Source organism: Cebus imitator, unplaced genomic scaffold, assembly GCF_001604975.1.
Source record: "Cebus imitator isolate Cc_AM_T3 unplaced genomic scaffold, Cebus_imitator-1.0 Scaffold48, whole genome shotgun sequence".
In the NCBI taxonomy this organism is placed as follows: domain Eukaryota; kingdom Metazoa; phylum Chordata; class Mammalia; order Primates; family Cebidae; genus Cebus; species Cebus imitator.
This window is the reverse complement of record NW_016107363.1, coordinates 1,811,774-1,836,468: the sequence shown is the minus strand read 5'-3', so window position 1 is coordinate 1,836,468 and position 24,695 is coordinate 1,811,774. Positions and strand designations below refer to the sequence as shown.

Sequence of the window (24,695 nt, the reverse complement as noted above, 5' to 3'; positions counted from 1 at the left end):
CTTTCTTGCATTAGTTGGCTTGAATATATTTCCATTTGTAATAGTATATACCCTAACTAAGACAGTCAGCATTTCCCAATTGTGTTTCTCAGAACTAGCACTCTCTATACTGTTGCTAGATGTCCTACTGAAAGATTGCAGCATTAGGAAGATTCAGCAAAGGGCAGAGACTAATTGTGCCACACCCAGGAGTTAAAGCAGTGCTCAGCCTGGACTCAAAGCCCACCCCAAATCTCTTATAAGCAAAGAGACAAACCTCAATTGTGCATTTCTGCTGTGCAAAGAAGCTGGTTCTGTTCATCCCAATCAGCAGCTCCACCTAATTTCAGGGACCCTCCTACAACCCAGACCAACTGTGGAACACACATAGTAACACTACCTGGTCAGGGAATATACCCTGTGGTTTGGCCCAATCTGAAGTAATTGCAGTGCCTACCCAGAAGCTCAGCCTGATTGCAGAATTCAGCCAGTTGCCTCACTGGATAGCAGAGTCTAGCCAGCTTTTCCAAATGAACTCAGAGCAAAGGCATCAGTCCAGCCATCTAGAGAAACTGAAAGCAAGTTCTGTCTCCTCAGGGCTGTCTGCAGCTGGCCCATTCAGAGTCATAGGCTAGACTAAATAATGCAAGTCTATCCCTGCCAGAATACATCTATAAAAGCTGGGAAGAGTGGCTGTTTCCTTAAATGCACAGATACCAATGCAAAGATATAAGAATTGCAAAGACTCAGGAAATCATTACACCTTCAAGGGAAACTAACAAAGCTCCAATAATAGGACCTGGGAAATGTCAGGTGAAGAATTCAGAATAGGCTTCTCAAAGAAGTTCCACTGAACTGCAGAATATATGGACAAAAAAATTAAAGAAATTTTGAACAAAACAAAGAGTTTAACAAAGAAGTAGAAATATTTTTTAAAAAGAAATCCTAGAGATTAAGAATGCAGTGACTAGGCTGGGCGTGGTGGCTCATTCGTGTAATCCCAGCACTTTGGAAGGCCAAGGCAGGCATATCACCTAAAGTCAGGAATTTGATACAAGCCTGGCCAACATGGCAAAACCCCGTCCCTACTAATAACACAAAATTTAGCTGAGCATGGTGGCACATGCCTGTAATCCCAGCTACTTAGGAGGCTGAAGCAGGAGAATCGCTTGAACCCAGGAAGCAGAGGTTACAGTGAGCTGAGAACATGCCATTGCACTCCAGCCTGGGCAACAACAGCAAAATTCTGTCTCAAAAAAAGAAAAAATACAATGACTAAACTAAAAATGCAATAGAAAACTTCAAAAGTAGGGATGATCAAACTGAAGAAAAAAATGAGTGAGCCTGAAGACAGAACATTTGAAATTACATTAACAGAGGAACAAAAAGGAAAAAGAATGAAAATGCAATTATAGTTAATTTTAATACTCAGTGGTGAAAACTTTAAGTCCTTTCTTCAAAAATCCAGACCAAGACAAGAATGCTCACTTGCACCACTTCTATTCAACATTGTATTGGAAGACTTTGTCAGACTAATTGGGCAGAAGAAAAAAATAATAAAATGCATGCAAATAGAAAAAAAAGAAGCAAAATCGTCACTGTTTGCTGACAAGATAATTTTATACACTAAAAACCCTAAATATCCCACCAAGAAACTGCTAGAATTAAGAAAGGCATATAGTGAAGTTGTAAGATTAAAAAGAACACACAAAAATCAGTAGTTTCTATATATCAATAATGAACCATCTGAAAAAGAAACTGATGCATGAGATATACTTCCTAGTTCACTCTAGAGTGGTATCCCATTCTACTGATGTTAGTTATGTCAAGTTGCTTTACATTTTAGCATATTTGTGATGTCACTTAACATTTATTATGTATATAACAGAATGAGCAAATGATAATAGTTTCTTGCCTCCTTATTTATGGTAAGAACATTTAAATATTATGAATTATATTTTATAAGCGTTTAATGCTACATCAATTCATTATTATTTTAGAAATTCTATGGTCAAATCTTGAATTGCTGGCTATAAATAAGAGGTTTAAAGTTTAAGAAAGATGTTGGTAGGTGTATACATAACAGTCATAAAAACAGTCTCATAATTACACATTACAGTGGTACCCAAACCTGACCACCGACTGGACTCAGCTGAGCAACCTCTGGTAAAATACAGATTCTCAGACTGTAGATCAAATCTAATAAATGCAAGTCTCCTATGGATGGAATCCAGAAGCCGGTCTTGCTCAGATGATTCTTCTGCAGCATGTCCACAGGCCTGGTTTATAATGTACAGGTATAGTCTAGCTTGGCATAATTGGAAAGAAAATCACACAAGATGAAAATAAATTAAGGCATTTACAGACTAGAAGGGTAGAGTGAAGTAATAAAAATGCCGCTCTTGTTGGAATATACAATAAATAATAATTATTATTACAGCATATTTGATACTTGTTCCTGAAAGTTTCATCCTGCAACACAGGCCTTAATCGAAGTCTGTTTAAATTATGCCAGGGAATTGGAATGCTCCCATCACAGTAACTCAGCAAAATTAACGATACTATCCCAGCTGGTTTCATAAATCAGTGTAGCTGCTGTGAAAAGTGGCTTAGCCATACATGCCAAGGGCCTGAAAACTATTTATCTTTGCACCATAATTTTCACTGCTAGGAAGGTCCTCAAAAGAAATAATCAGAGAAGTGGACACATATTAATATTTAAATGTAGTTATTTCATTTACAATATCACAAAATGGGAAATAACCAAAATGTATAACTGTAAGGAACTATTTTAATAAATTATATTAAATGATCACACAGCCATTACGATTACATGCATGACAAATATTTAGTGGCAAGGGAGAAAATGTTGCACTGTCTAATGCTGTAGTGAAAGCTTTAACACTCAAGGGATTCTTAAAGCTGTTGAATTTGCTACACATAATAGAGATGTCTAAAAATGAAGCTGGATTTTATTTATCTATGTAGGATGAAGGGACATGAACCAGAAAGAAAATGCAGAAGAGTCAAAGAAAACACATTGGGAAATAGGGAGGAAAGGAATTATGGAATAGATGGAGCATTTACAGAGACCCCCCCAACCCCCATCCTATCATACACACACATCTGAAGATCTAGGCTAGTTGTTCTCAGTCTTATCTGCACCTTGAAATCATCTTAAACATTCTGATGCCATGTCTCTGTCTTGCCCATTAAGTCAGAATCTCTGGGAGTTAAAACCCAGGCTTCAAGTACATTTTTTAAAGTTTCCCACATGACTCCGATATGCAGCCAAGTTTGGGAACCTGATGAAGACAGCAGTGAGAGCTCACCCCTTGTGCAGTACAAGAAAAGGGTTTAATTAGGCCACAGCACTGAGTATTTCTTGTCTCATTCCATTCCCCTGCCCTACGAGTAGAGCTTTCAAACCAGTACCTGGAGCCCTTCAGTGGAATAACTGCTTAAATTTTCATCAAACTTATGTCCTGGGAAAGAAGAGTGGAGGTTTACCAAAGCCCTCCCACTTTAGAAGTCCCCCTTCATCATGAACAAGGGCTAGAAAATGAGCCAGGCATATCGTGTTAATAGTCCCCTCCCCAAAGGTAGCTGAAGACATGTCCTTGGGGTTCAGCTAAGTTTCAAGTCTTAGCCTGCCATTAGGGCTACAGCAGCATTGGTTTACAAGTTCCCTATTATGTTACCAGTTACAAGAGTCAGTTCATAGTCCCCAAACTGGTCCCAAGTGCACAAACAAACTTGGAATTCAACATTTCAAATCCAGGATAATATATACATTTTGCCCTTTGCTCTAGTAGAAGAATTGGATATTTGTCATAAGGAAAAATTGCCCTGGTATTAGTACAAAGAAATATTGGAAAGATGCCTCAGCAGCAGAATGAATAAATGAAATAATCTGAAAATAGTCGTAAAGTGGAGATTCATTGTTCCCCTAAATAAGGATTTGCAAACTCGTATCCCTATGCCACATTAAGCCCAAAATGTATTGTGGTAAGCACACACAATATTTGCAAAAAAAAAAAAAAAATTGAATTTGAATCCCTTGAAAGGAAGTGTGCAGTCTCCGGCCCATCTCATCGCAATCCTCACTACCACCTCCAAGCCACTTGAAGCATTTGTGTGACATGCTTAGTCTCAACAGTCATTCAGTGTCTGGTTGATGACCCGCAAACTCTCTGTTTATTGGTATTTTCCAAACTCATAGGTTGGGTGGGGGATGGGGGGTGGGGTTATCTTCTTTTTCCCTTTTTCTGGAGAACAGGGTCTCACTGTGTTACCCAGGGCGGTCCTGAACCCCTAGGCTCAAAGTTTCCTCTCTCCTCTGCCTCTCTAAGTGCTGGGATGATAGGCATGAGCCACTTTGCCAGGCCACGGCATTTTTAATTATGGCTTTGCAACAAGGGCTGACATGTAACACTGATTAGTGTTGCAGAGATTCCAGCTAAGAGCCAATTTCTCTATCCTTGAAGAAGTGTGGACACAGGCTTGGACCAGCTTTTGAATTATTGGCCAGTGTGACTCTGAAAAACAGCTTTCCAATTTTATAGAAACTAACCCAAACAAATTTTGCAATTCACCAGGGACAGGGCCTGTAGCTCCATTTGACACCACCTCATCAGAATACCAGCTGCCAGTTCTTTTTTTAGCCACAGAGAGGCTGAGCAGCAGATCATCAACAACTGTACAGCAGGAGTAAGACAAGGGGGAGGCAGAGAGAGCTATCCAGTGTGCATCATCTCCCGTGAAACCTACTCCTCTTGCACAGAGGTCCACTGCGGAATGTAACACATCTCCCCTTGTTTAAGCAACACAAAACTTGGTCATTTTTACTTTCACTTTTGGAGAGTTCACAGAAAGGAAATGTAAATCTTCATTTTCTTGTTTGCTCCTGTTCAATAAATATAATTCAATGTAAACATGGTTTACAGTGGCAACATTACCTCCCCGCTGATCCCATTGATTCATACCTTAAAAAAATCTCAAAAAATATTAGCTGAATGAATGAATGGGAACTATATAGAATCTTCCCTGTCTAGCCTGTGTACTCAATCGCTATTCCTCAAGGCCACTTATCTGAAATGTTTAATAGTTGCTACAAACAAAATCTGCTATGTCTTTGGAGGAAAAATATTCCTTTTCACTAGAAAAGAATATTTTTCTTTTCTAAAGGAAAAATATTCCTTTTCACTAGAAGGTTGAGAATAATTTTTGCAGGAAGTGGTATTTAAGCTGCACCTGGAAGGATAAGGAGAGCCACAAAGGAAGATGTGCAAATCAGCAGGAACAGAATATTTTGAGACATAAACAGGGACCAAAGGAAATTGCTATCTCATTAAAGTGAATCCACTTAAAACGAGGACCAAAAAATTTCACAGTAGGTAATGCAGAAAAACCTGGTTGGAAATTTATCTCATAAATAAAACAAAAACGTTTTTTAAAGTTCATATTTAACAACTTTTCAATTATAATCATAGCTATATTTTAAATATTAACACACACGAATCAAGGATGGGGTGTGTGTGTGCATGTGTGTGTGTGCGTGTGTACATATGAGAGAGACAGAGAAACTCTTTTGATACAATTTTATGGTAACATGAGATGACCTCTTTCACTTTATACTTGACTTTCACAGGTTGGTCATGAGGAGGTCTGTCTTAGCCTATTCAGGCTGCTATACCAGAATACCACAGACTGGGTAGCTTATAAACAACAGAAATTTATTTATGTTTCTGGAGGCTGGAAAGTCCAAGATTAAGGCACTGGCAGATTTGGTGTCTGGTGAGAGCTTGCTTCCTGGTTCATAAACAGCACCTTTTTGCTGCACCTTTATATGGCAGAAGTGGTGAGAAATCTCACTGTGGTCCCTTTTATAAAGGCACTAAGCCCATTCATGTGGGCTCCACCCTCGTGACCCAATTACCTTCCAAAAGCCCCACTTCCAAATACCATTATCTTTGGACCTGGTTTTATCATATAAATTTTGAGGAGACAGAAACATTGTTCCTTTTTTATTAAAGAAGGAGTGAAAAATTTTTAGAAGAAGTGGAATTTGAACTGCACCTGGAAGGATAAGGAGAATCACAACAGGATGATGATGTGCAAATCAGCAGGAAAGTACAGAATATTTTGAGACACAAACAATAACCAAAGAATAGTGCTATCTCATTAAAGGGAATCAACTTAAAGTGGGACTAAAATTTCATAGTAAGTAATGAAGTGAAATTTGATTTAAAATTTATCTCAAAATAAAATAAAAACAAAAACAAGTTTAAATTCTACTTTACAACTTGCCAGTTATAATCACAGCTATATGCCTTTAGGTTGTAGCAAAAGTAATTGTGCTTTGCCATTAAAAGTGATGGCAAAAAGGCAAGCATCAACCTAATAAATCTTAATGAATCAAGAGTGAGGTATGTGTGTGTGTGCCCATGTGTGTGAAATACTTTTGATACAATTGTGCAATAACATGAGATGACCTCTTTCACTTCTGACTTGACTTTAATAGATTGTCATGAAGTGATCACACTTACACAAATATTTTGAAAGCTACAATAATTTATTCTGCACCACTTTTATCAACCTCATAAAATGTCACATCTTTGGCAATGTTGACAATTCCATTTGCAATCAGTTCATATTGTACAGACCTTATATTGAGAAAAGCTGAAGGAACTGATCATCGTGGAGAAACCAAGAGATTGACTCAATGGGCAGAGATGTTAAAGGAGGCCATACGTTATAAATGTTTTCTTCACTGGAAAATATTTATCTACAGTTACAGCTCTGACTTCCTTTTGCAATATCATCATTTTTATTATTATCACAGAGTACTCATTATTATCAGATAATCTCTGATAATAACTACTCAGTAATAAGAATCTCTTGTAGTTCAGAATGCCTGGATATAAGAAACAGGTTGAGAAGGTCTGGGATATACGGTTGGCAACATTGATTGTGGTCTTGAACTCTGAGGTGAAGAGATGGGGCTTTCTTCATTCACTTAATAGAAAGTCATTGAAGGTATTTGAGCTTAGAAGTGAAGTGAACAATACTTGGAAGGAATATTTGTCTGGCAGTGCTGGGGAGGATAGGTTGCAGTGAAGGCTACAGGTGTGTGTGTAGTCAGGAGGCCAATGTAATCCATCAGTACTTGTGTTTCCTTATGGGATGTTTGTCTATGAGGAAAGGCAAAGTTTCCTCATTTATCAGTGCTTTCTGTCCTCCTTTGACTTCCATTGCAATTGTTGGTGATGTGCACCTTCATTTATCTTTGTAGAATGAGAGACATTTTACAGAACCATTTGAATGTTTTTAGCAGCCCACACAGAGACTACTGTGACTGGCAATTTGAAACATATTGTTTTTATTTAGCTCCAGCATCATGCCTGAGAGAAGAAGGGTTAAGTAAGAAGGAAAACAGATCCTCCCCACTTTTTCCTACCTCTATGAAAACTTGAAATTAATTTTTTATCCTATGACATTTACTTTAGAAGTTAACACAAATGAAAAGGCTAGACTTATTTATTTATTTATTTATTTATTTTTAGACTAAAGCCTTGCTGAACTTCCTTAGATTGAGATCTGTGATGAGTTTGTGTACTTTGTAGAGACATGGATGAATCTAGAAACCATCATTCTCAGCAAACTGACACAGGAACAGAAAAACAAACACCACATATTTTCACTTATAGGCGAGTGATGAACAATGAGAACACTTGGGCACAGGGAAGGGAACAACACTCACAGGGCTAGGTCAGGGTGGAGGGGCAGGGAGGAACAGCCGGGGTGCTGGGAGGATGGGGAGGGATAACACTGGGAGAAATGCCTGATGTAGGCGACAGCCAGGGCGGGATGGATGCAACAAACCACCATGGCATGTATGTACCGATGCAACAATCCTGCAGGATGCAGGATGTGTATATGTACCCCACAGCCCAAAGTACAATTCAAAAAACAAAGATCTGTGAAGAAAGTCAATGACAGCTTGATGGGAATAGCATGGGATCCATATAGCATTGAATCTATAGATTACTTTGGGCAGTATGGCCATTTTCACAATATTGATTCTTCCTATCCATGAGCATGGAATGTTTTTCCATTTGTTTGTGTCCTCTCTCATTTCCTCGAGCAGTGGTTTGTAGTTCTCCTTGAAGAGGTCCTTCATATTCCATGTAAGTTGTATTCCTAGGTATTTTATTATCTTTGTAGTAATTGTGAATGGGAGTTTGCTCATGATTTTGGCTCTCTGTCTATTATTGGCATATAGGAATGCTTTTGATTTTTGCACTTTGATTTTGTATCCTGAGACTTTGCTAAAATTGTTTATAGCTTAAGGAGTTTTTGGGCTGAGATGATGAGGTTTTCTAAGTATACAAACGTGTCATCTGTAAACAGAGATAATTTGACTTCCTCTCTTCCTATTAGTAAAAACTACTTTAAATTTCATATGGAACCAGAAAAGAGCCTGTATAGCTAAGACAAACCTAAGCAAAAAGAATAGAGCCTCAAACTATACTACAAGCCTACAGTAACCAAAAGAACATGATACTGATACCAAAACAGAGACATAGACCAATGGAACAGAACAGAGGCCTCAGAAATAACACCACACATCTACAACCATATGATCTTTGACAACCCTTACAAAAACAAGCAATAGGGAAAGGATTCCCTATTTAATAATTGGTGCTGGGAAAACTGGCTAGCCATATGCAGAAAACTGAAACTGGACCCCTTCCTTATACCTTATACAAAAATTAACTGAAGATGGTTTAAAGACTTAAATGTAAAACACAAAACCATAAAAATCCTAGAAGAAAACCCAGGCTACACCATTCAGGACATAGGCACAGGCAAGGACTTCATGACTAAAATACCAAAAGCAATTGCAAAAAAAGCCAAAATTGACAAATGTGATCTAATTAAACTAAAGAGCTTCTGCACAGTAGAAGAAACCATCCATAAGAGTGAAAAGGCAACCTACAGAATGGGAGAAAATTTTTGCAATCTATCCATCTGACAAAGGGCTAATATCCAGAATCTACAAGGAACTTAAACAAATTTACAAGAAAAAAACCAAACAACCCCATCAAAAAGTGGGTGAAGGGTATGAACAAATACTTCTCAAAAGAGGACATTTATGCAGCCAACAAATACGTGAAAAACAGCACATCATCACTGGTCATTAGAGAAATGCAAATCAAAATCACCTTGAGATACCATCTCATTCCAGTTAGTTTGGTGACCATTAAAGGTCAGGAAACAACAGATGCTGGAGAGGATGTGGAGAAATAGGAATGCTTTTACATTGTTGGTGGGAGTGTAAATTAGTTCAACCATTGTGGAAGACAGTATGGTGATTCCTCAAGGATCTAGACCTAGAAATACCACTTGACCCAGCAATCCCATAACTATATACCCAAAGGATTATAAATCACTCTACTATAAAGACACAGACACACCTATGTTCATTGTAGCACTGTTAACAATAGCAAAGACTTGGAACCAACCCAAATGCCCATCAATGATAGACCAGATAAAGAAAATGTGACACATACACACCATGGAATACTATGCAGCCATAATAAATAATGAGTTTATGTCCTTTGCAGGGACATGGATGAGTTGGAAATATTCATTCTCAGCAAGCTAACACAAGAACAGAAAACCAAACACTGCATGTTCTCACTCATAAGTGGGAGCTGAACAATGAGAACACATGGACATGGGGAAAGGAGTATCACACACTGGGACCTGTTGGGAGTGGGGAACTAAAGGAGGAATAGCATTAGGAGAAACAGCTAATGTTGATGATGGATTGATGGGTGCAGCAATCCACCATGGCACGTGTATACCTATGTAACAAACCTGCACATTCTGCACATGTACCCCAGAACTTAAAGTATTAAAAAAAAAAACAACTAACTTTCATTTTATTGATCTTTTGTTTGCTTGTTTGTTTTTTGGTCTCTATTTTATTTAATTCTGCTCTGATCTTTAGTATTTCTTTTCTTCTACTAATTTTAGGTTTGTTTTATTCTTCCTTTTCTAGTTCCTTAGATGCACCATTAGGTTGTTTGTTTGAAATCTCCTTTTTTGATTTATGTGTTTATTCCTATAAAAATTTCCTGTTAGCACTGCTTTTAGATTTTGGTATGTTGTGTTTCTATTTTTATTTGTTTCTATACATTTTTAAAGATTTCTTCTTAATTTATTTATTGACCATTGATTGTTCAGGAGCATGCTAATTTTCATGTAATTGTTCTGTTTTCAAAGCTCCTCTTGTTAATGACTTCTACTTTCATTCTATTTTGGTCTGAGAAGGTACTTGATATGATTTCAATATTTTAAAATTTGAGAAGAATATGTATTCTGTAGCTATTGGATGAAATGATCTGTAAATATCTGTTAGGTCCATTTGGTCTATAGTCTGATTTGTGTGATGCCTCTTGTTGATTTTCTGTCTAGATGATCTGTCCAATGCTGTGAGTAGGGTGTTGAAGTCCCCAACAATTACTGCATTGGGATCTCTTTAGCTCTAATAATGTTTGCTTAATATATATAGGTGCTCCACTGGGTACACAGACATTAGCAATTGTCCTACCTTTCACTGAATTGACTCTTTACCATTATATAATAATCTTTGTCTCCTTTTACTTTTTTTTACTTAAAATCTATTTTGTCTGATATAATATAGGTACTCCTGCTTGCTTTGGTTTCTGTTTGCATGGAGTATCATTTTCCATCCCTTCACCTTTAGTCTATGTGTATCTTTACAGGCAAAGTGGGTTTCCTATAGGCAGCATATAGTTGAGTCTTTTCAAAAATAACCCATTCAGCCAATCTATATCTTTTAATTGGGGAATTTAAATCATTTACATTGGAGATTATTGACAGGTGAGGACTTACCGCTGTCATTTTAATTGCTTTCTGGTTTTTTGACTTCTCCCAGTTTATTGACTGGGGAAGGGTCCATTTCCACAATCATTCACTCACTGTTGGTAGTCTTCAGTCCTATGGGCTCTTGGCCAGAGATACCAGTTTCTTGCCATGTGAAACTCTCCACCAGTCTGCTCAAGGACATAGCAACTTACTTTCCCAAGAGCAAGGACTCTAAGGACTAAAAAGAGAGAAGGAGAAAGAGAAGGAGAGGGAGAGAGAGCACGCACACATGCACAAGAAGCACACCAGAATCTTTTGATAATCTAATCATGGAAATGACATCTCATTACTTTTGCCATGTTCTATTTAGGTCTGAGTCATTGAGTCCAACCTATATCCAAGAAGAAAAGATTACACAAAGGCATGGAAACAAGGAAAGGTGATTGGTGACAATTGGAGAGCCTGCCTAAAAAAATGTTTTTAAACAAGTATGTTAAGTCAAAATAAGTTTTTTATTAGACAACTATTTAAAGATTCAATATTATATTTTAGAGTTCATGATTCATTTCAATGGTTCATCAAAAAGTGATTGAGTTAAAAATAACTTTATTATTAAAATGTAAAAAATAGAATTAATAATAACACTAATCTGAAATTGAAAGATTCAAACTGACAAGTGAAACTTAAAACATGCAAATATCTATTTTATTATACATCTATTTTATTAACATCATCAATTTTATGCAGCAAAACAAAATCATCTGTCAATTAATTTCAATTTGGATTTTATTGGTGATTTGGTTGTCTTTATTTGTAAACTCACAGCAACACTTTAGAGTAGTTTCTGATTGGTCTCATTCTACAACTGAGGGCACTGAGACATGAGTAGGTAAGGCAACTTACACGAGGTCATCAGCAAGTAAATAGAAGAATTAAAACTTTAACGTGGAAAGTCTAACTCCAGAAGCAATACCTTTAACAATTTTGCTGAAATCCTAAGATCATTAGCAAAATAAACTTTTCAGTTAATCATAGGTTTCCAGCTCACCTGTGAAGAGATTGCCCTATACCTACTATTGTGGTGCACTGGTTGAGAACGAGACAGGTTTATTTCTACTTCCATTTTCCTTCAATCCAATAGCACCGAATTTGGACTAGCAAATAATTAACCTAAGGTTATATCTCACATGGACACTCCTAATTTATGACACATTTCACCATTCAATTGTCCAACCATCCATTTATTCAGCCATCCATTCATATACTCATCCATCTATTCAACACTTCCAGTTCATCTACACACCTGCCAATACATTCGTCTACACATCCCCTCATTACTTCAACACTCCTAATTTATCTACACAGTCACTCAACCAACCATTAATCTACTCATCCACCCATTATTTTATCAAGCATGATTACTGGCCTTAACTGTGCTATATCCTGAATTATCGTTTCTCAAACTAGCCATTCATACTGTAACTTCAATATTTACAGTCATCTCTGCATGCTTTGTCTTATAATTTTCAAATGCCTATTTTACTTTAAAAATAAAAATGTCGGCCGGGTGCGGTGGCTCACGCCTGTAATCTCAGCACTTTGGGAGGGTGAGGTGGGTGGATAAAGAGGTCAGGAGATGGAGACCATTCCGGCCAACATGGTGAAACACAGTCTCTACTAAAAGTACAAAAAATTAGCCGGGCGTGGTGGAGCATGCCTGTAGTCCCAGCTACTCGGAAGACTGAGGCAGGAGAATTGCTTGAAACAGGAAAACGGAAGTTGCAGTGAGCCGGGATGGTGCCAGTGCACTCCAGCCTGGCGATAGAGCGAGACTCTGTCTCATTAAATAAATAAATAAATAAATAAATAAATAAATAAATAAATGACTCCTTTGGCTTTATCCTAATATTTGCAAAATTGAGAGCTTTATATGCAAGTTAATTTTTTTCCAAATATACTTTAAATAAATTCATAAGAGTTCATTTAAAAATATTTTATCTACCACAGTTAGAAAACTTTGGGATTCAATTTATTCCTGTTCTAAAGTGTTTAGAAAGCAGGGCAACAGATGCCCTGATCCCCCAACCCACCTTGTCTTTATTTCAGAACCTGTCCCACCTAGTAGGGGGAAGAATCTAGATCCAAAAATCTACTTTAGTCTGAGGCTCCTGTGGGAAGTAAAGGAAGGGGTGAAGGGCCATATCCTTCCCCCACCCAACCAACTTTCAGTCTGTGCAATTGACAGGTTTGAAATGAGATTGCTTTCCTAACTACCTGTGGGGCTACCCATGAGTCAATATTTCATATTCATTAACTAATGAACAGCTGGAGACAGCAAAACCTGTCAGTGAAGGCTGGCTTCAGAGCTTGCTAAGTCAATATCCCTCCTTTGATTATTCTCCTATCTCATTACAGCATTTGGCTCCCTCCTAAACATTCACTCCTAGAAGTGGACATTGTAGCCTATGTTAACATTATCTGAGGTCATTTGCAGCTTCTGAAATATGTATATTTGGACAGTTTGAGTGTATAAAAGTAGAGAAAAGGTTGGTCACTCAGATTTATGAAGGTTTTTTTGAAGGCAGCTCAGGAGAGGCTTGTTTTTTTTTTTTTTTTTTTTTTTTGGGGGGGGTGGCAATCTTACTCTTCTACTTCCAATCCCTTTCTCTGTGATGCTCTTCTCTGTCTCCTCATCTTTTCCATTCCTCCCTTCCCCCCTTGCATTAGTCTGTTCTCACACTGCTAATAAATATATACCTGAGACTGGGTAGTTTATGAAGGAAGGAGGTTTAATGGACTCACAGTTCCACATGGCTCACAATCCCGGCAGATGATGAAGGAAGAGCAAAGGGACCTCTTACATGGTGGCAGGCAAAAGGGTTTGTGCCAGGGAACTCCCCTTTATAAAACCATCAGATCTCGTGAGGCTTATTCACTACCATGAGAACAGTATGGGGATACCATCCCCATGATTCAGTTATCTCCACCTAGCCCTGCCCTTGACACGTGGTGATTATTACAATTTAACATGAGATTTAGTTGGGTACACAGCCAAACCATTATCATCCCTCCTTCCTCCATTTTCTCTATCCTTCCCCATATTATTCCTTATTTTACTTTCATTTTTCCTATCTCCTTTTTTCTACCATCTGCTTAATTTAATAATGATTTCTTAAATGATCTTCATGTTTATCTCAGGTCTATTAATACTGAGAAAACCATCTGGATTAACTGCTAGTTAAAAATGACTGGGAGAGAGAATAGCTTAGTTCCTGGAGGTTTGAGGAAAATTTTGAGTACCTACTTTTTAGGTTGTTATAGAACATAAAATCATGTTCATAAAACATATGTTTGGCATATAGAAATTGCTCCATAAAAGTTTTATTATTTCCTTCTCTGACTCTCTTTTCATAATGAGTCAATTGAAGCAATAGTTTCTGACCACTCTTTTTCTCTAAACTATTGTGACAATCAAATTAGGATATGTTTGGAGGAATATCACGTTTGACAGATAGTAAGCTTCATTTTAATCTTTGCCTTTTTCTCAGAGATTGACTTAGGCACTCTTAATCTTTATGCCCTAGTCATGTGGCTCCATAGAATAATTTTAGTTGTAAAATTGGCCATGCTTTGCTTTCTTATGTTTGAGAGAAAGCATTCATTCATTGTATTTAAAGACACTAGAGCTGCTGTTTGCAACTACTAAATATGCTTAGGGTTCCCCCTTCTGTTTCCTGGCAGTAACAATGTAGTTTGTTTTTATTTTAGGCTGAGAAGTCTAATGCAGTTGTTCTTTGTAGGAGATGTATTAAGGTGGGATAGCGCAGCATCAACTCTGGCTGGGCAGGGACCCTAAGGACAGCGGGTGACCTAAATGATCTACATAGGGTTGTCAGAGCATCACAACAATCAAACTGCTCATTACCTCTGGCAAATATCTTAATAGCCTTAGTGTTTTTTTCTATAAATTCATGTCGGCAGAGAAGAACAGTATTAGGATAATCTTACTACACGTGAGAAAGCTGAGACTAATTTTTTTCATTTATGTACCCTCCCAAATAAGAATTCCTTGATTTCTTAAACTGTGGGTAGGTGGACATTTTACCTTCATTTTTAAGGATCTTTTGATTATAAGCAACTGAAACCAACTAGACTTCACTTGAGCAAAATAAAGAAAATTATTATTATAAAGTACAGGGGTTCCTCACAGAACCTACAGAAAATGGGCCTTGGGCAAACAATGGAATTTGGCCATAAAGCCTAACATTCCAATCTCTACCATTCCTTACTCAGCCTCCCTCTGCCTGGCTCCTTTCTTCTTTTTCTGCTTTCAAGTTTTCTCTGGTGCCTCCAATTCTAAGTCTGCATGTCTGAGACCACTGGGGCCCACTCTTTTCATTTCAACTACAAACTTCTGGTAGACAAAATCAGACTGCCTTCCTTTGAGATAGGAGTCAGGTCCTGAGCAGATGTGGCCAGAGGTGCAGGGTGATATAGCAGAGACATGGAAACTACTCCTCAGACAGTTCCTGTAAAGAGTTTTCGGGCAGATGACCCAACAATGGACACCTGAGCTACCTGAACAACTGCCTGCAAAAGCGTATTTCTTCTGTGCTTTGAGGAGGAGCTTGTGAAGCTGACAGCCCTGCTGTTCTATTCCAGGCTAGCTCTTGAAAAGGTAATGCTCTTATGGGTGAGGCCACTCAGGAGGAGGCCAGAGATGTGGGCAATTTTCATAGGCAGCAGCTACTGATGAGATACCTGGGGACATAGTCCTAGAACCATCAGGAAAATAACAAACAGGTTCTTATTCAAGTCTGGGAGGTTGTTGAAGGATTGCTGACAACTTAAATAGAAAGAGCTGTTTCTGTGGGTTTATCATTTTTCCCCAATGGTAATATATTATTATTTCACTATAAAAGCAATGTATATTATCACTTTTCTCAAAGCTTATGGAAAAGTGACACAATAGTAATTGAAACCCTACCTAATTTCTATCTCATTGCAAGAGACAACAAACCATAACACTTGAAGGTATTTCATTCCAAAATAATTTCCCATGAGTATGCAAAATTATAAGTTGGAATTTACCATAAATTTGTAGTACAAAACCTAAGGTGCAAGAAATACCACAACCCTTTATTGTTCTAAGCCAATTTGGCCACTTGCCAGGGTTGCTACAACTCTGGTCTTGGGCATTTTGATGCCATTCATTGGGGGAGGTGCGGGGAGAGGTGGGAAGGTAGTTGGGGAAGGTTTTATTTTTCTCTTTTTAAAAAACAGGGTCTCATTCTGTTATCCAGGTTGGAATGCAGTGGTGCAATTAGAGCTCACTGCAGCCTCCATCTCCTGGGCTCAAGTGATTCTCCTGCCTCAGCCTCCTGAGTATCTGGGACTATGGACATGTGCCACTATGCCTGGCTAATTTTTTTTTTTTTTTTTTTTTTTTAGCATTTTGTAGAGCAGAGGACTCACTTTGTTGCCCAGGCAGGTCTTGAGCTTCTGGCCTCAAGTGTCTCTCCCGCCTTCACCTCCCAAAGTGCTTGGATTACAGATGTGAACTGCTACACCCAGCCAATACTTTCTTTTTCTACCCTAAAATCATACAAAAATGTTTGGATTAATTTTGTCCAGGAGAAAGGGGAAGAATGCCTGGCTCTCGGTCCATCAGTGTTCCTCTCCTTGTCATGTCATCTTGAGCTCCACCTTTTATGCCAAGCTTTGGGATGAGCTTCCTGAGGACTTGAAGTTCCATGATCCAGAACCAGCCTCCTTAGGGCATAGATTTCTGCAGCTTTCCTCTTTCAGGATTTTGTAACATGCGGATTGTTCAGAGTGGGCTGCAGATCCCTACCATTCCTAGACCCATTCAATACCCAATTCTCCCAAACTCTGGAGAATTGACTTTCTTCCTCAATTCCATATATCCATGTAACCCACTGTGACCACTACACTCTTTGGATGATAACTCACACTTGCCCATAAGACCTCTTGCATAAGCTTTGTAATGAATTATAAAACCAGGTAATTTAACTACATCATTACCTATCTAAATTCACTTCTTCATAAATATCTATCTAAACTCACTTCTCCATATTATGGGCATTTAATAATTTGTCATTTTTTGAATGCCCTGAGCAGCATATAAATGATTACTTTAATGTATAGTTTTGTATTAATTATGTTAATCTCAACCATTTCTGAAAGCTTCCTATGATCCAGATACTATGTTAAGGTCTTACCTTTCATTTACAATGAAGAAAACTGAACTTCGGTGATTTGCCAAGGTTATAGAGCTGTGCTGTCCAACATAAATACAATGTGAGTAACATAGGTAATTTTTTTTTATCATTTTGAGACAGAGTCTCACGCTGTCACCCAGGCTGGAGTGCAGTGGTACAATCTCAGTTCACTGCAGCCTTCATTTCCCAGGTTCAGGTGATCCTTCCACCTCAACCCCCAAAGTAGCTGGGATCACAGGTATGCGCCACCACACCCGGCTCATTTTTGTGTTTTTTGTGGAGACGAGTTTCTCCATGTTGCCCCAGGCTGTTCTCAAATTCCTGGACTCAAGAATCTTTCCACCTCTGCCTCCCAAAGTGCTGGGATCAGAGGCATGAGCCACTGCACCTGGACAATTATAAATTTTGTAGAGCCACATTAAAAAATATTTTCAAAAGGTGAAATTAATTTTTAAAATATTTTAACTCAATGTAACCAAAAGATTAGCATTTCAAGATGAAAAATCAATATAAAATTGAGATGTTTTACATTGTTTGTGCCAAGTCTTCAAAATACAGTGTGTATTTTTTTCCACTTGTAGCACCTCTCAGTTTGGACTAGCCACTGTTGAAGATGAAAACGTGCCTTCAAATTGTTCTGCCTCATGGCTAGGCTAGGGGCATTTTTCAGTCTTTGATTTTGCTTCTGTATGGAGTGGAGAACGAAGACGATTGCCTAGGAATTCTAGAAGGAGAATGAAATATGTAGAAAGTATGCACTAAGGTGCTGAAATATAATATTACCTCTCCACCTCAAGTTGATGTCTGTTACTTAACACTAAGTCTTACTTAGTACATTTTTCATTGAGTGGCCTTGGGAATTCATCTTTCTCGTACACCTGATCCTTAACTCTGCTCTTGTTTTCTTCCTATGACTTATTCTGGCAAAAAAGTTGATCTTTCGCAACAATTGCAGAGTCTAAGGCCTGACAGGGTCCTAGAAGTGTTTGCAGTTGGGGATCATTGGTTTCTCCTACCAGTGCTTTCGAAATACAGACTAAGAGAAGCCTCAAGGAGGAAAGTGCCCAGAAACCATGGCAGCATCTGAACTGCATCACTCACCTGTTGAGACTGGTAAGAAGCCATGATATGGAGACAGGAAGTGCCCATTTGGGCCTAGGTGGGTGAGAGGGGAACTAAATGTGGAAGGTGAGAGAAAGCTGCTGTCTCAGGAAGGTATTGCTGCAGCTTTCACTGATGTTCATGGATGTATGTTCAGGCCACATGGAGGTGATTAAAGCCTGGTAGGCTCAATAAGGCCTCACTTAGCCGGTGAGGTTGCCTCAGAGAGGGGCCTCAGCTATTTAAAGCTGCATTCCTTCAAGTAATTGTGTTGAGCGCAGAGGCATTATTTTATTTTATTTTTATTGAGGTATAACTTATATACAGTGAAGTTAATTCTAGTATATAGTTCTTTGAGTTTTAGTAACCACCATTACAATCAAGATATATAACATCTCTTGCCACATTCTCATGCCCCTTTGTGGACAATCTCCTACTCTTACGCTTGGCCCTTGGAATTCACTGATCAATTTCTATGCCTGCAGCTTTACCTATTTCAGAAAGTTCTACAAATGGATTCATAGAGTGTGCAGCCCTTTGACTCAAAGCATTTTTCACACAGCCTAATGATTTTGGGATTTATCCATGTTGTGTGTATTACTAATCTGTTCTTTTTATTGCTGCCTAGTATTTCACTGTATGGATTTCCCACTTTTCTTTATCACTAGCTGAAAGATATTTGGATTGCTTCCAGTTTTTGACAGTTACAAATAAAGCTGCTGTAAACATTTGTGTACAAAACCCAGAGGCATTCTAATTTTGATTTAATCAATCCCATAATTCCACAATACTTCAATTAGATGTTTTACTGGCCTCCTCAATGTATCAAGTTGTGTATATATATATCTATATATATCTGTATATGTATATCTGTATGAATACACATACACACATATGTAAATAGCATGCATATCCATATACATCTGCTAAAAATAATGTAAAAAGATTAAAATATTTTTTATCATTAATTCTATAACATCTAGTCCAGGATCAGCAACAGCTAATCATTTGGGGTTTTGAGTTCATTCATTAGATTTTTTTTTCCTCAAACGTTCTTTTCCCAACTGATACTCACACGAAGAAGTAATGTTATAAATACTTCTCTTTGGTTTCACTCCATATCATATTCTTCTTATTTGCTAACCCCTGTGCCACTCTAGACTGAGGGCTGAGATGTTCAATCTTGATGAACATCAAGATTGAACATCTTGATGATTTACAGCTTCCTGTTGAAGTTTTTGTCAGCTAGGGGACTCTCTGGAAAAAAGTACTTTATTTTTACCCAGAAAACTATTGGCATATCTGGTACATTTCACCTTAAGTACTTTTCACTGAACACAAATCCAGGATTCCTATCTTTTCTAGATACTTAAAAAGAATGACATTGAAAAGTGCTATTATTGTCAGGCCAGCCAATTGGCTAGGATGAAGACAAAGGCTTTCCCATTGGTCATAAACCTAAGTACCTTTAGTTTTGCTCTAGAAGAACAAATGGCAATTGAGCTGAAATAAGCATACTTTATAAAATTCACATCTCGTGTGTGAAGATCACAGGACATAGACTCTAAGTTACTGTGAATGTCTTAACTGCTGGAAGTAGTTCCTTGGATTTGTCCCACCCGACCAGTACCCAGTGAATTATTTCCTGAATGCTTAATGGAGGGGGAGGATTCACCAGAAAGGAACATTTTCTTCTTCTTTTGTTTGTTTCTGTACCCAATCATTGGGTTCCTCTTATGCATTTTTGAGTGTTGGAGGGCAGAAACTCTGATTAGGAATGACTCAGACTTGATCTGAAGTGCTAAGGAAAAAAAGAAGAAGAAGAAGAACAATGATAATTGATTCTATCTATTCAACATTTGCTCCTTCCTTGCCTGATATTGTGCAGAGCATTGTGTATTACTTACAATATTTATTACTCACAACACCGACCCCATAAATTAGATACTATCACTTTCTTTACACAGATGAGAAAATTGAAGCTCACAGAAATACAATGGCTTACTTAAGATGGTGCAGCTAGTATTTTTCAGAGCCAGGACTGGAAATAATTGTATTTGACTTGCTGTTAACCATCACATTTAATTGCCTGTCAAGTCTGTCCAGTATCTCCATGACTTCCTTTTCTGTAGGTAACAGTGGAATTGATGTGACCTACATGCTGGACTGAATATTTTTATTTTATCTTACATTCTTATACATGGACATAGCCCCTACTATGACCTTCTATGGAGTCCATTTCTTTTCTATTCTGTATTTTTCCCCCAATGCTTTGCTTGAAAGGCATTTCATTAAACCCTAGATATTAAATAGATTTTGGATGAGAGATTCTTTTAGGTTAAATCATCACAAAGAACTTTCTTTTAGACACACAGCTGGCATTTGATTTCTGAAGCTACCATGGATTGAATGTTGAATTCAAAAGGAGCCAGAAAAGCTAAGGTAAAGTGTATAGACTGAGAGCTTTGATATGCCAGAAACCATGAAGGATATTTTGTAAAACTTTGATTGCTCTTCTCCATGTTTTCAGTACATTTTATTAATCCTATTTTACAGGTGAGGAAACAGAAACTCATGAAAATGAAGAAACTCATCTAAGGTTTCTCTGCAAATACATGGCGAGATCATGATACAGACTCTTGTTTCTCTTTTTAATTTTTCAATCTTTCCTTACATCAAGCTGTTTCCTGGATTAGAGAAGGGATATTGACTCTAACTTCTTTGTGGTAATATCATCAAAGGAGTGGCAGCATTTTGAAGCCAGCTCCCTAAGCATTCTGAAAGATTTATCTGTTTTCTGAGATGACAGAACACTGGGAACTGGATGTATTTTTAGTTTAGCTCAAGTGGAACAATATCAATGGGCTGTCTCAACAAAAGAAGCAAAATGGGCAGAAAAGAGCTGGTTGGGGAGAGGTAAGTCTTGATCTACCCAGGCAGTATCACTCCTGTTTAATCTGGAAATTACACCTGAAAATGTATTTTAAATGGATCAGGTTCTAAAATTAGCTAGTAAGTAGAATATAGCATAGAACCAAAATTATCCTTTAAAATTCCCTAAAAAGGAGAAATAAAGACTGAACAACTGTCTCAAGATTCCCCTTAGTCTGTTTATGCTTCAATATTGTAACAGATCGCTTTTTCTTCCGTTGATTATAAGATAAAGAATGTGTCTTTAGGGAAGGGGCCATCTTGCATTAATGTTACCTTTCTTGAAATGTCTGCAAGATGTGTACACCAGCAGAGGCATCATATTTCATTCTCCTAGCTCATACTCACTCTGGGCAAAGTCACCTGTACTGGTGCCATCTTTCTGCCTTGACCTATCACATTTTCTGAAAGGCTGCTGCTTAGGTATAGAATCATGTCTGCCAAATATGTGTCTCTGTGGGACAGACAGCAATGACAGGGCAAGCTGAAATCTACTTCCATAACTGTATTAATAAGGATCACTAGCAGGATAACACTCTAAAGAATGGAGACAGCAAAACATGATTTTCCTGCCTTAAATGTGTGGTACTGATTGGGAGATATCTTTCTACCTGCTTTATATTTACAGATACTTGATGAAAGGGAAGGAGATAGGATAAAAAAGAAAATCCAAAGGAGATGTTTTTCAGTCATTTAAAAAAATCTTATTGTTTAAAATATTTTCTTGTTTAAAAGAAAAAAATTATGGGCTATTATTTTTACTATTTACAAATTTACCCTCCCCCTCTTTTTTCTACTGAATTGGTTACTTTCACTTACACACACACACAAAAGGTATATACCGGTTGAGATTCTTAAATTATTTTGAATGCCTTTTTGGTAATCTTTATATTAACTATTAATGTCTCAATTAAAATGCCGCCAGGAGTTCACTAAGTTTATAAAACCAGAATATATATTCAAAATAAAGTGGACCTGGGATTGAACACCTTGGATCTCCTTCAGCTATGTGATAGGATCAGCTGTGTGAATTTGGCCCATTCTTTTTGGCTCTCTGGACCTTAGTTTATTTATGAACAAAATGAGCATTTTAAACCAAATGACTCCTAGATTCCTTTCTAGGTATAACAAACATTCTCTGTACTGGTGATAATGACCAACATTTTGAAGTTTGGGGATATATGTTTCACATCACATTTGAACATGCCATGTTTTTTAAAGTAGTGTTTTAAAAATGGTTCGTAAATATTTTCTCCACACCCTGCTTGCAGAATTGCTTTAGGGCAGATCTCTCAAATGACGCCCAGATGGGAAAAGAGAAGGGGAAGGGAGATTTGAGCTTGAAAATAACTATCACTTCACAGATTGTCAGCAGTTATCTCTCCGTGGGCCATGAACACAGGCAAGAGAAAAATTGTAGAGCAAAATTTAAACCAAATATTGGGTAGAATTTCCTGGCTCCAGAAGTGGGGTGAGGATACAAAAAGATTATTTTTAAAAACCTCTCTGCCCTGAATTTTCAAAAGTGAATTCCTTAGAATGTTAACAGGTAATCCCACCTATATTTAGTTTTGGTTTGACCCAAGGATAATTTATAATCAAACACATTTGAGAATTGGAGCTATACTCTTTCTTTATTGCATGACTTCCTGGAGATTTTAATATGTTAATGCACATTTTGACTCCCCAAAAAGAAGAAAGATCCCAAGGAACTTAGAATTTCCAAAACTTACTCAGTCATGGAATGTTTTCCAAAACAGGCTTCTCAAAACATGGGTGTCTTGGAACATAGTTTGGGAAAGTTGGTTTCAGCTGTCCAGTATTAATGAATATAGAAAGTTTGATTTCTTGAATCTATGATAGTTGGAAAGAAAAATATGATCTAAGTGCGTAGCTATTTTGTTTCTTTGTTGTTTTTTTTTTTTTTTAACTTTTTAAATATACCCATTTGCAACATCTAAGTCTTGGGTGAGTTTTTGAAAACAAGCATGTATACCAGTGTCAGGAATGAGGATAAGAGAGGACAGTGGGGCAGCAGAAATATTAGGATTCTAATCTATTGATAATAAAGCTCCAGGTTCATCCCATCATAGATTTCATGGTGCCCCCAGAGACATGTGGTCCTTAAAAATTGTGTACCACTTATTTAGGACAATCTTTTTCCAATGGGTGACAGCTTGGGCTACAATCAGCTTCAAAGGTCTCTTAAGGTCTCCAATGGTGTAATCTGTGTTGCATTTAACAGGAACCTTTTTCCCCAGATGGTCATTGCAAACAACCTCTATCATCCTGGCTAAAGCTCACATGGCCTTGATTCTGCTGATGCTACAAGCTCCTCACCTAAGCGCTGAACCTAGGTAGCAGTTGACACTGGGAACCACAAGCTGGGTGACTACTTTGAGACATCAATGATTTGAAACATTGGTGGCCTATCATTATTGCCTCCTTCCAATTAATTCACTAAAGAAGTTCAGGTGACCTTCTCTAAAGGTAAATCTGATCCTCTTACATGCTACCTAGACATCACTGCCTCATTGCTTAGAAATGTTCTTTGGGCCCGGTATGGTGGCTCAGGCCTATAATCCCAGGACTTTCGGAGGCTGAGATGGGTGGATCACCTGAGGTCAGGAGTTTGAGACCAGCCAGGCCAACCTGGTGAAACCCCATCTCTACTAAAAATACAAAAAGTTAGCCGGATGTGGTGGTAGACGCCTGTAATCCCAGCTGCTCGGGAGACTGAGGCGGGAGAATTGCTTGAACCTGGGAGGCAGAGATTGCAGTGAGCTGAGATTGAGCCGTTGCACTCCATCCTGGGGCAACAAGAGCAAAACTACATCTGAAAACAAAAACAAAAACAGGTTCCTTGACTGGCTATTGCTCTTAAGGAAAACACCTTTAATAAGATCATCAGGGCCTTGTGGGGCCTGGCCTGCTCTACTCTCCAACCTGTTTTAACATCAGCCTACTTCACCCCCATATTAGTTTCCTGGGGCTGCTATAACAAATTGCCACAAACCAGGTGGCTAAAAACAGCACAAATGTATTTCCTCACAATTGTAAAGACTGGAAGTCCAAAATCAAGATGTTAGGAGGCCCATGCTCTCTCTGAAGCCCCTAGGGGCGGGGTCCTTCTTTGCCTCTTCCAGCATCCCCAGGTGTTCCTTGCTTGTGGAAGCACAGCTCAGACCTCTCTCTACATCTTCATGTGGCCATTTTTCCTCATGTGTCTCTACTTCCTTTTCTTATAAAGGCAATAGTCATATTGAATTAAGGGCCCACCCTGCTCCAGCATGATCTCATCTTCATCAGTTCTATGTGTAATGACACTGTGTTCATGTAAGGTCACATTCTGAAGTACTGGCAGTTAGGACTTGAACATATCTTTTTAGAGGGATACAGTTCAACTCGTAACAACACACTTGCTCTCTCCTATAGGTAGGATTCTTCATCAACTTCTTGAATTACCTAGATCCTCCACTACCACAGTCCCACCTAAGACCTTTGCAAATACTCTTGGAGTGATTTTTTTTTTTTTTTTTTTTT

General features: G+C 38.1%; 1 long non-coding RNA gene and 1 pseudogene across 1 annotated transcript in view; one reads left to right on the top strand and one right to left on the bottom strand.

The window, feature by feature from the left end:
• LOC119471059 overlaps nt 1-20,840 on the top strand; it is a 47,261-nt gene extending 26,421 nt beyond the window's left edge. Inside the window, exon 3 of the long non-coding RNA XR_005200049.1 lies at nt 20,778-20,840. This is a non-coding gene — a long non-coding RNA (uncharacterized LOC119471059). The remainder of the gene's footprint in view (nt 1-20,777) is intronic.
• A 2,368-nt stretch (nt 20,841-23,208) lies between these two features.
• Nucleotides 23,209-23,480, bottom strand: LOC108303503 (annotated as a pseudogene).
• Between the last annotated feature and the right edge of the window lie 1,215 nt (nt 23,481-24,695).